We start from the raw sequence: 12134 nt of genomic DNA, 5'->3' as shown, positions 1-12134 counted from the left end.
AACATTTTAGAAAACTAAAGGATATAATCATATTGCTGGACAAAGTGAGCTCTGGGATTTGAATTCCCAGCTCAAGTGCTGCATAAATGACTTAAGAGTTTCTGAGAGTGCCCTGTAGGAGAGCCTTATGTCCTGTAGCTGCAGGGCTGAAAATGCTGAAAATCAAACACAGAACTTTATCTTAAGATTGGCTGAATTACAACACAAGTTCAACTTCTAGCCTTTCAGAGTATATACTGATAAAGTAAGGGTATTAATTAGGGAAGAATGGAATATTGTAAATTGAGATGGGAAAGTGTAGGTAGAAGACCTTCATGAAGCTGGAACATTAAGCTTATAAATTCTGATGTGATAAAACGGAAGCAACAGGGTCTCTCTCTCTCTCTCTCTCTCTCTCTCTCTCTCTCTCTCTGTGTGTGTGTGTGTGTGTGTGTGTGTGTTTTTCCAAGAGCAGGAGAAAACGGAAGTCCTCAACTCAAGCAGAAAGAGCTATGTGCCCTTCCTCTTGCTCTATTCAGGATGATTCCCATTCACACAGATGAAGACAGTCTTCTTTAGTTGGTCTAATGATTCAAACGCTAATCTCTTCCAGAGGCATGCTTCCAGACACACCCATAAATAATGTTTTACCAGCTACCTAGGCAACTTTATATGGTTGACATATAAAGTTAACCATTACAGATACCATGAAACTAATAAATTAGAGTAGTTACCTATTTGAGGAATGAAAACTAAGTGTATGGGGAAGGATAAGAGACAGAATTTTTACTGTATGTGTTTTGGAACCAGTTGTATAATATATTATCTATTATAAAATTAAACACATCAATTTAACAAAAAGAAAACAACAACAACAAAGTTGCCCCTACCTTATACTCTGGAAAGAAGCCAGCTGTCAGATTGTACATTCTCACGAACCAAAAGAGGGCAATGACTACGAGGGAACCAGTGATCAACCAATTTTCTTTTTCTTATTTTATTCTTTTCCAATATTTTATTATTTGCTCAAATATAGTTCACGAGATCATCAAAATCATTCTGTGCAAAGCTCAGTCAATATACCAAAGTGCTACTCAAAAATATATTACAAGATAACGTATTCATGCTTTCTGAAAAATTATATCTATTCCCTTGCTCAGACCCTTTGTTCTTCTTTCAAAGTTATAATTTATGAGCTACAGAAATGAGCCAAGAGAAAAAAATGTCAAAATTTTCCATGATACGTGTTTTATGATTAATGTAAGGAAGCAGGATTTTTAGCTTTATTATAATCAAACTTAACAGGATCTTTAATTGTATTTAATAAATAACTGGGCTAGCCTAGAACAGCTGAGTTAATATGAATTAGCATGACAACTGATAAAAGTACATACAAATAGATAAAATTATTTTTATTCTTTTTTAACCTGATATGCCAATAAAATTTTTTTATTTGAATTAAAATGTGCAAATACATCTTAAGTTCAATTACATTAAGATAAAGATGTGAAAAGCAAAGTCTAAAATTACCCCTGAAAAGTTACCAACTAGGAAATAAGCCAGATATCACTGGATACATAGTAACTTAATGCAGAAAAGAGAAAATTGTACAATTCGGTCCTATCCTTCCAAAATTAAGTGTATCGTTCCAATGTCTTATTTCCAATACACCTGATTGGTGCTCTAAGCCATTTCTCCCATTTTTACACTGTTTTAGTATAGATTTTTCAAAAATGATTATTAAAGCAGTGCCTGTTCCTAGCAAAAAATATTTTTATATACTTAAAAATGAAATTTGTATCGTCCTACTAGGCAACGATAACAAATGTTAATATTTTATTTAACCCTTTTTATGCATGTAAATCAGAAGTCCTTCTTCATACTAAATTTTGTATTCTGCTTTTTTCACTACTATTTCATCTCTATTTTCCAATGCTATTATCAACATTTCAAAATCAATGATTTAATAGTGTATGCCATAATTTAATTATTCCCCTTTTGTTAGCCAAATAGTTTATTTCTAGCATCACATTACTACAAATTGCACTTTAATGAAACTGTGTATGTCTCTGATTAATTACATGGAATTAATTCCTAAAAGAGTTATTACTGAAACAAATAAAATATTTTTAAGTTTCTTGATAAACCCAGTGGATGTCTTCTGTTTATACCTATTCAGGGAATATTTTTCCCTACTGCTAGTAACCGTCCCTTGATTTTCTTTGAAATATGATTTTGGCTGGACATAGTGGCTCACACCTATAATCCCAGCACTTTGGGAGGCCCAGGCAGGTGGATCACTTGAGGTCAGGAGTTCATCACCAGCCTGGCCAACATGGTGAAACCCCATCTCTACTAAAACATACAAAAATTAGCCAGGCATGGTGGTGGGCACCTATAATCTCAGCTACTAGGGAGGCTGAGGCAAGAGAATTGCTTGAACCCAGGAGTCGAAGGTTGCAATGAGTTGAGATGGCACCAATGCACTCCAGCCTGGGTGACAGAGATAGACTCGGTCTCAAAAAATAAATAAATAAAAATAAAGAATATGGTCTTGGTAGGATTGGTAATCAAAGTGCCCAATGATCCACTGACTAAGTCACGATCATGAAACCAAAGCTAGTAAAGTAACACTTTCCATTCTAGGAATTCGAGCCTGTAGCACACAGACACAAGAACAGAAAAGTACTGATGCTGATTCAGCCCATCAGTGACGGTACCCGGAAAGGATTACATCATTTACTCTTATGTTCTCTGCAGCCATTCTGTTTTCTCTCATTTTCTTTTGATTCCATAAGCTTCAAAACATTTTCCTTTTGTTGTGGATCTTACTCCTTAAATTAGTCATGACTGATTTCTATAGCATGCAACTGAAGAATTCTGTAAACACCAATGAAGAATCTCACCGGAAGTTTAGGAGTATCTGTAGTCCACCTTGTTTTCATTGTTTTGATCAACCTTTAGATGGGATACTTATAAATTTTGGTACTCGGTGATAATGCTTACTGTGCCCAAATTATATGCATTGCACTTAGAATAAAGTGATAAATATGAGCCTCCTTCTTCAAGAAGTTTTCAGTCCACTAAAGAGGATGAACATAAACGAGCAGTCTTTATATTGAGAGAAGTCTTTTAATAGGAGAAGATACCGATGTTGAATGTACTTCCTCTATTTTCCATTTATTTGTAATTACGGTATTTTTAACTTAAAGTTGTTAACTTTTGTAAGGTAAAATTTTTTCCACATTATGTTTCTGTTTATGAAGGCTTTATTTTCTCCTAGCTTGTTTTGGAGTTCCTTTATGTTTACTCTCTCTTCATCTGATACTTATTTTAAAATACAATGTTAGGTAGGGAGTTTACATTTTTCACAAATAATTATTCAGTTTTCCCAGAACCATATATAAATCATTTTGTACTTCCCCACATATTTGTGATTATTTCATATAGTGCTTTATTTTTGCATATTTTAGAGTTTGCATCTGAGGTTATTTATTCTCTTCTGCATGTTTGTTTGCATGTTAATCATCACTTATAATATCTTAAAATACTTGAAAGTGCAACTTCTCTTAATTCATTTTTTATGTTAAAATCCTTGGCTGTTATAACCTACTTGTTATTCTAGATGAACTTTAAAATCTCTGTAAATTTTACAACAATCTCGTTGGAATTTCACTGGGATTGTCTATATGTATATATGTGTATATACATACACATTCAATATTACTGTTTTTCTCTACTGATTTACATTTATTATAAATTTCCCTTAGGAAGCTTTTGAATTTAATAGCTTCTGATTGTTGGCTTACAATAACATAAAATCAGAAGAAAATTTCAGGCAGCATTGAAATAACTCTTTATAACATTTAAAATATAAAGTTTGGCTGGGCATGGTAGCTCATGCCTGTAATCCCAGCACTTTGGGAGGCCGAGACTGGTGGACCACCTGAGGTCAGGAAATCGAGACCAGCTTGGCCAACATGGCTAAACCCTGTCTCGAAAATACAAAAAAATTAGTCGGGTATGGCAGTAGGTGCCTGTAATCCCGTCTACTCAGGAGGCTGAGGCAGAAGAATTGCTTGAACCCAGGAGGCGGAGGTTGCAGTGAGCAGAGATCACACCACTGCACTCCAATCTGGGCGATAAGAACAAAACTCTGTCTCAAAACTAAACAAAATACAAAGTTGAAAAAAATGTATATATGTTATATAAATTATATATATATGTTATATAAATAATATGTATATGAAGAGAGAAACCAAGAGAGAAAGAACGAACCAACAGAGGGAAAAAAATGACTATTTTAGCTGCCTTAAATAATTCAGGATCGGCCTATTTGTATTTTTGTCAGCAGAACTAGAAACTGAAGATTATCTTTTATTTCTTCACATAAAATAAATTAGGCCAAAATAATGACAAATTTTATCAATGCCATCTATTATTTGTTAGTTGTTGTTTATTTTAAAATACAGCACCTCTCCTGTTTATAATTAGCTGAGTTCACTCAAAGAAACTGACATGCATTACTCATATTTTTCATCTAACTCCTCAAAAATCGGAATTCAAGCCATCGGTGATGCTATCACTATTTTATAAAAATAAAAACTAAAGTAGTGATGAACTATGATATATACCTATCAGCCCCATGACTGGCATAGACAGACACAGAATTGAGGAGGCCTATTAGTTCATATGCCCTATTCAGGAAGCCACCGTGCATTTGTGAGCATTTAGCACAATTATTCCTGTCTAGTAGCATCTAAATTTACAACTAATTGTATGCAAACAACCTCTACTTCTGGCAGTTGTTTTTACCTGAGTACTAGGGTCCTAAGAAAAGTTACCCACATGTCTTTCTGTTCAGTGAGGAATTGATTCAGCCCTGATGTCATCTATATATATATATATATATCAAGGAAACCTCTCATAGCCAAAGACTAATCAAAATGCTAACTACAATCACTCACTACTAAGCGCAATATATCAGTTATAAACCATCAGTTTCAAATTAGCATTTTAGGAGATTTAAACGTGTTTTCAAGCCCCTGTGGGAGGTGTTTCCTGACAGAATCTATCAATAACTTTGTTTTTTCCTTTCTTTGAGAACCAAGAAATAGGTTTTTAATTTTTTAAAATCCTCTCATTTTCGATGCAAGTTACCCGTATCTAGTTTTCTTGTTTTGTTCTAAAACAAACAAAAACCTAACTTACAGCAGTAGCTTTTAAATTTTCTTAAGCATTTTTTTCTTATTCTAGAACATTCAAGGAAAACAATAACAAACACTGCACACAGTTTTGATATTTCCTGGAGTCCCTGAAGTTCATCTGTCAATCACACTGAAGTCCCAAGTGACTGATGTTGGGAAATAAAAGGTCCCATAAGAAGAGAGAAATAAGAAATCCCATTTTAGAGATTCTATTTTGTAGATTGTAGTCTTTAGACTAAATTCCATAGAGTCTATAAATATGTATATAGAGCGTATACACATCTATATGCTATAGACATAAAGCATGAATTAAATACAGGCTGGGTGTGGTGGTTCACACACTTGGGAGACAGATGCAGGTGGATCATGAGGCCAAAAGTTTGAGACCATCCTGGCCAACATGGTGAAACCCCAACTCTACTTAAAATACAAAAATTAGCTGGGTGTGGTGGCACATGCCTGTAGCCCCAGCTACTTGGGAGGCTGAGGCAGGAGAATCACTTGAACCCAGGAGGTGGAGGTTGCAGTGTGCCAAGATCACACCACTGCACCTCACCTCAGCCTGGGCAACAGGTCGAGACTTCATCTCAAAAAAAAAATAAAAAAAGGAACGTAAATGTTTTACTTGCAAAGTTACCTCCAGCCTTATAAATCTTAGATGACATCCCTAAATGTATCCTAATTTCTCATTTTCTTGGTCCAAGCATAATATTAATACAATGTATGTTAGATATTAAAACAATAACATGCACAAGCTAGTAGATGCAGTCATTTCTCCTCATTTTACGAAATGTAGTACTGTTTAATGAGCAACTGCAAAGATTTAACTTGTATGTTTCATCGTTAATAGTGTTTCTAGATCTTCCACTTCAACTGAACTGGCAATAAAAATAAACTTCATCTGAACTGGCAATAAATAGCATCTTCCTGGAATAAGTTCTTCCTTATAGAAGTTGCACTAATCACCTGGGTTCTTCCCAGCTCTAAATATCTGAATCCTGCGTAGCTCTCATAAACATTTTCATAATCAGCTGGAGCATACTAGATACGGTAGCCATTTGTTGATTTACTTGTGGTTTTAAAACATTGTTTTCCAAAAGTTTTGCATTTTAGCAGAAATAAAAACTAGGGCAAAAAAGATAAAGGCTTAAATAAGTGGTGAATGCATTCTTGAATCTGGAGAAATAAAATATTGAGATAACAATATCAGAAAGTCTTCCTCCATCTTCTAAAACCAGGGTGGGTAGAAGCAACCTTGAAGACTTTTTTGTTGTTTTTGTTGTTGTTGTTTATGAGACAAGAGTCTCACTCTGTCACTCAGGCGGCGGGGTGGGGGGGGGGCAGTGGCATGATCTTGGCTCACTGCAACCTCCGCCTCTCAGGTTCAAGCAATTCTCCTGCCTCAGCCTCCCAAGTAGCTGGGACTACAGGTGCCTGCCACCATGCAGAGTTAATTTTTGTATTTTTAGTAGAGACGGGGTTTCACCATATTGACCAGGCTGGTGTTGAACTCCTGACTTGGTGATCCACCCGCCTCGGCCTCCCAAAGAGCTGGGATTACAGGAGTAAGTCACTGTACCCAGCCTGAAGACTTTTCATACATACGATGTACCCTGCACTATTCTCCTGTAATCATAGAACCTGTGAATAAAATGGCATTAATTCATTATGTGCTATAGTTTCTTCAGAGTGCAATTTCGACTTCTAATATGAAAATAATGTTTGCAAACCAGTTTTTGAAAGTCAAGCTAGGTTCCATTCTTCCTATGAGAGTAAGTAATAATTCTGAGACGTAAGCTAAAGACCCTAAAGAAAGTAATAAAACAGAAGCATAGAAAGCGAAACGGGAATTATAATTGTACAGTTTTGTGCATAAAACAATAGAAGCTAGGATCTAGGTAAAGTTTTGCAAAGTTTGATCTGTAATTGGACTGACTGTATCACCAAATCTATTTTTAATTAAAGACAAGCTTACTTGAAAATTGTTGTTTCAGCATTTCTTACTAGAAGATCAGATCATGAATTATTTTTTTTTTTTCATGCATAAACTTTAAGGAAACTTTTGACCTCAAACCCTAGTGGGTTTTTTTTTTTAAATCGGTTTTTCCAGAGGTACATAAATGTGATACTTTCAATGTGGAAGAGAAAGAAGAATTCTCATTACAAATATGCTTTTGAATCTTTCCTTACTACTAAAATTCACTCATCCCCTTTGAATCAATTCTGTAGATTTGACTTTGGACAGTCATAAATGCTGTTATTTTGTTTTAAATGTTGTTAATTTGGAACCATTATGCTAAAGGATAATGTTGTCCTCTAGTTCCTCTGAAAAATATAACTTAATTTTAAAGATATTTAAAGGACAGATATATTATTGCTGAATAATCATCTTTAGATCTCTCTTTTTTGCCTTCAATCCTCGCATCTTATGTAATGTTATTGTTCTCATACATAGCTTCAGGAGCAATGTGTATTATTTTTCAGTTCTTACATTAATTTGTGAAGGTCTATATGAGTGGGAAAGAGATTGAAGAGGAAATGAGATGGAAAGAGATTGGTCCATGGGATAGAGGACTTAGAATAAATAGCTTGGTAGGAGATAAATATATAAGTTATCTATATTTTTATGATCTGTTGCACACCAATAAAATATAAACTGCAAAAGGGTAGGGATTTTTGTGTGATTTATTCATACATGTATTCATTGAGTTCATATACTACTGTATATATTCATTCACACGGTCCAAGAAAACAAAACAGTATTTTACAAATAGTAGGAACATAGTACAATTTGTTAAATGTCACTTGAATAAACCAGTATCATGACAGATTACTAAAGAGAATGAGAATATTCCTTTATGAAGCACATTCAACATTCAGAATGGATTCGTGAATTTGTTTCAAATGCAGCATGGTGACATTCTTTCTGAGAACCTTTCTAGTATGCACATGTCTTGTGTGGTGAGAGAGAGAGAGAAAGAAAGAGACGGCCAGACAGAAAGAGACAGAGAAAAAATGAGAATGAACTTCTCATTTTCTAACAAGCTGAAGTTATTAATTTCCCTAAAATTTTTAGTTTTATGAAAAGAATGATTTCACTATTAATAAAAACAAATTATTATAAACCTCACTTTCTTACCTATTCTTGTAAAACACTAATCGTGACTATTTGACAAATAAGTTGTATTTCATAAAATATTTGTATCTATGGGCATTGCTATTCATATCGATGTGAATTTTTTAGAAAAGTTATCTGATGAGTATTAAAATTAAGATCTTGTACAAGTCAAAAAGTGAATTTAGTGGCCCAGGGTCTTGACAAGTTGACATTACTTGCATTACAAAAATTCATCTAGAATATATGGCAGTCTAAGCTCATGGGCTGCCCTGAAGCAATACAAGTTAAAGCTGAAGTGCATTTGCAGAAGTGGTAGAATTTGAATTGCTTGTATAAACTAAGTGGCTGGCACTACCCATTAGCTCCCATAAGCCTGTGCCCACCTCCAACGCTGACACTGCATCATTTATGCTTACGCTTAAATGTATTTCCTATGGCTTTATCTTAATATTTAAGCCCACTGACACATTTCTCTGCATTGATTTGTCCTACTCGTTTCAAAAATTATCTGAAAAAATATTTTCTCCAAATAAAAGCTACACACACACACACACACACACACACGTGCACACACAACGCTAAAATGAGCACAAAGGCTCCCAATTCCATTTTAAGACTTGTGGCTTACTCCAATACATAATGTCATGGATTTATGTTACTATGATATCAAGGCGAAAAAGCACTTTCTTAGCCAAGTTGTTAAAATTTTCCTTAGATGTTCCATTTTTAGTATTGGCTGTTACTGATAGTTTAGTTTTATTTTAAAATTGTTAATAAGTATCACACACTTTAATCCTATTTCCCTCATATCAACCTATGAGAAAAACAAAAAGTTTTACCAGTCCATAGTATTGCATAAATGAAACACAAAACTAAAATACACTGCTTGGCCAGTTTAATAACCTTATCAAAGTCCTGAAGGTTTCAATAACTACAACATTGTAATATTAAAATAATCACCTGGAAGTAGGCAAATTTGTATAGAAACAGCAACCACAAACTGTATACTTTATTTAATCATATCAGAAAGCCACACTTTTAAGCCAGACGTGATGAATGCCAAAAAGAAAATAGCACCAATTTTTTAGTAGTCCAAATGCAGTATATGTGACTAAAATCATTTAAAAAATCCATTTACATTACAACAATTAAGTGATGAAAACCATGAGACCATCCTTGGACACAAAACTAATATCACCACTTTATCATAAGTTATTAATTTGCTTTAAAATAACTTAGTTACTAAATTGGGAGAAAATAGAATATTTACAATGAAAAATAACTATTGAAAAATGTCTGACATTTTTGGACAGCTCCCTCCTGATTTTCTACAGTATTTTTTATTAGGTGCCTTACTTTCATTTTCTCGGTTTCACCAAATCAGAAATGAGCCCAATCAAAGTGGTTTCTGTGGTTTGGTTTTGGGTATTTTTGTTGTGTTGTGATTCGTTTTGTTTGGGACAAAAGATTCCTCTAGTGAAAGAGATTACGGAGCTACATAACATGAAAAATGCTGTCCCCAGTTCAAGATCCGCCTCCTTGTATTGAGCCAATTTTTGTTTTACCAAAGCTGGCAGGCAGGGAGCTGATGTTCACCTCCATTCCCCGCTGCAACCCCATAGCCAGTCAAGGACCGGAGCCTCTCCCCATCTGAGACAGAGTGAGGAGAGCTCCTTAGTACTGAGGTATTTCAGGAACTTTCCTAAGCAGATACTCCCACGGAGACAAGAAGCCACAAAGAAAATAATCGCCAAGAGTAACTTTGTGCGTCCTGAAGAGGGATGGAGAAGCCACTGCACTGAGCTACGGAGATTCGGATTTAGCCCAGTAGCACCATCCATTTGCAGCGGCGCACAGAACTCGCCTTCTGCGCAAGGCTTTGCAGCACAGGTGGAACTCTCAACAGCTTTATCAAATAAGATAATCTAATAGCAAACAATGCTCTGAAGGCAGCTGGGTACCCTAACCTGGTTACCCTGCGTGGTTAACGTGCCCTGTGTTTGATGGCCCAGACAGCAGCGGGCCTGAACTTTCTCGGCACCAGGCCGGGTCTCAATCGGGGAGGTCACGCGTGCCAAGGCGGCCTGGGTAGGCAGTGGCCCCACCCGGACGCCTAGCCGTCGGGCGTCCAAGCCCCGCTCGGCCTCCACCGAGCTGTCCCGCTGCGCCCTACGCCGCCACCAAGCAGGAGGAGCAGCTGACAGAACCTCAGAATGGGACTCTCTCCATCCTCAAGTCTGCGCTCCAGAAGAGTGTACCAAGCCTCCCACGCGGGGCTTCAGATACCTAAAAGTCGTCACTTCCCCAAGAGTAACCTCCACCCTCCACCCCCAACTTCTCTTTCCTCCTTTTCTTCAGCGATGCAGACGAACAGTTACTTTCCCCCTCTCCTCCCTTCCGCTCCGAAGTCCCCAGGACAAAGTAGGACTTCGGGAAGCCTAGGTGAACCGGCCTCTCCCCTGGCGCGCCAGGTCCACAGTTCCTTTTCATCAACGCAATAAAGTTCAATTTGCTCGGCTCTTTACAAGCCACGGTGGACTTCCCCGTGCGCTCCGTGCGTTCTCCCTCCCGCCGAGCCAACAGCATCCTACTCACTCCAGCCCAGCCTGGGTCCTTGAAGGACGTCGGGCCACGCAGAGGGGACCCACTGCTCTCGCTGCAAAGTGCCCCAAGCCGCGCGCGCGCACACACATCCACATCCACACTCACACAATGCCATCCCCGCGCTGTCAAAGTCTGTCAGCGCGGAAGGGAGAACGCACCAGCTGGAGCCGCACGGGCGCGGGCAGCAGCCCAGCCCAGCGTCGGGACTCGCAGTCCCAGTCCCAACACCTTTGTCGGGGTGCCCCGGCCACCACGCGCCTCGTAACCCCCAAAGACCACGCCAGCCGTCCCGGGTGTCTCGCCGGACAGGACCTTACCCGCGGGACGCTTGGTCTCCGGCCGTTGGGCTGGCGCGCGGGCCACAGGGATGCTGCAGCCAGGGTCCCGAAGATGATGCTGCTTCGCTGCCGCTGCCCCGATCCCCGGCGCCAGCATCACTTCTCTGCCGCCCCCGCCTCCTCGTGCTCCGCTCTCTTGGCCGCCCCTCCACGGCGGCCGCCTACAAAACCGGCGGCGCCAGCGGCGCGGCGGGGTGGGCAGCAGCGGAGGCGGCTGCTGCGCCCGCGCGAGCTCGCCCAGCTGCACTAGTCGAGCAGCCGCGGCGGCAGCCGGAGCACCCGAGCCCGGCTGCGCTTCCCCGGCGATGGCTCTGGCCTCGGCGACTGACAACGCCCGGCAGCCAATCGCTGCCTCGCCCCGCGCGGCGGGGGGAGACCAATCAGAGCGGAAGGCCCAAGGTTTTCCTCCGCCTTTGCTCAGCGGGCTTGTTTCCGGGAGAGGCGGGGATGCTGCTGGGGTTTGGGATGGGGGAGGCGCGAGAGGGGCGCCGGGTAGGGGACTCGTGGCCTGAGAGCCTTAGGTGAGGAGAGAAAGCCGGGCCCGCAGGGGTGGGCCTGGGGCTCTTTCTGACCGCCAGGAGCCCGCGGCTTGGCAGGAAAGGGCGCCCCGGGGTGACTCTTTCCCCAGAGCCTCGTCCCTGCGGTTCAACGTCTTGGCATCGCTGGGGTGGGTAAAGGGGGCGGGGAGGGGTCGCGGGACCCGAGTATGAACCGCGCGGCTGGAGAGCGAATCCCAGGAGGTGGTCGCCGCCTTGGAGGAATCACGCGAACAGTCACCAGACAGCGCCCCCGTCCTTCTCCCTTTGGCAGCTGAAAAGAGTAGTACTTCTTAGGCTCCGAACCACCCCTCATAGTAATCAGCCCGAAGTGTCCCTAGCTGGCAGAGAA

At 39.8% G+C, this 12134-nt stretch overlaps 1 protein-coding gene across 1 annotated transcript in view; it reads right to left on the bottom strand.

The window, feature by feature from the left end:
• Positions 1-11459, bottom strand: part of B3GALT1 (beta-1,3-galactosyltransferase 1) — a 568918-nt gene extending 557459 nt beyond the window's left edge. Inside the window, exon 1 of the mRNA XM_032286621.1 lies at positions 11226-11459. The gene's annotated coding sequence lies outside the window, so the exon portion shown is untranslated. The remainder of the gene's footprint in view (positions 1-11225) is intronic.
• Positions 11460-12134: the final 675 nt, after the last annotated feature.

The sequence above is a fragment of the Sapajus apella genome, unplaced genomic scaffold (genome assembly GCF_009761245.1).
Source record: "Sapajus apella isolate SASKATOON/1434 unplaced genomic scaffold, GSC_monkey_1.0 scaffold18, whole genome shotgun sequence".
Classification (NCBI taxonomy): Eukaryota; Metazoa; Chordata; class Mammalia; order Primates; family Cebidae; genus Sapajus; species Sapajus apella.
Note: the sequence above shows the minus strand (reverse complement) of the source record. Positions and strands in the feature narration are given on the sequence as shown.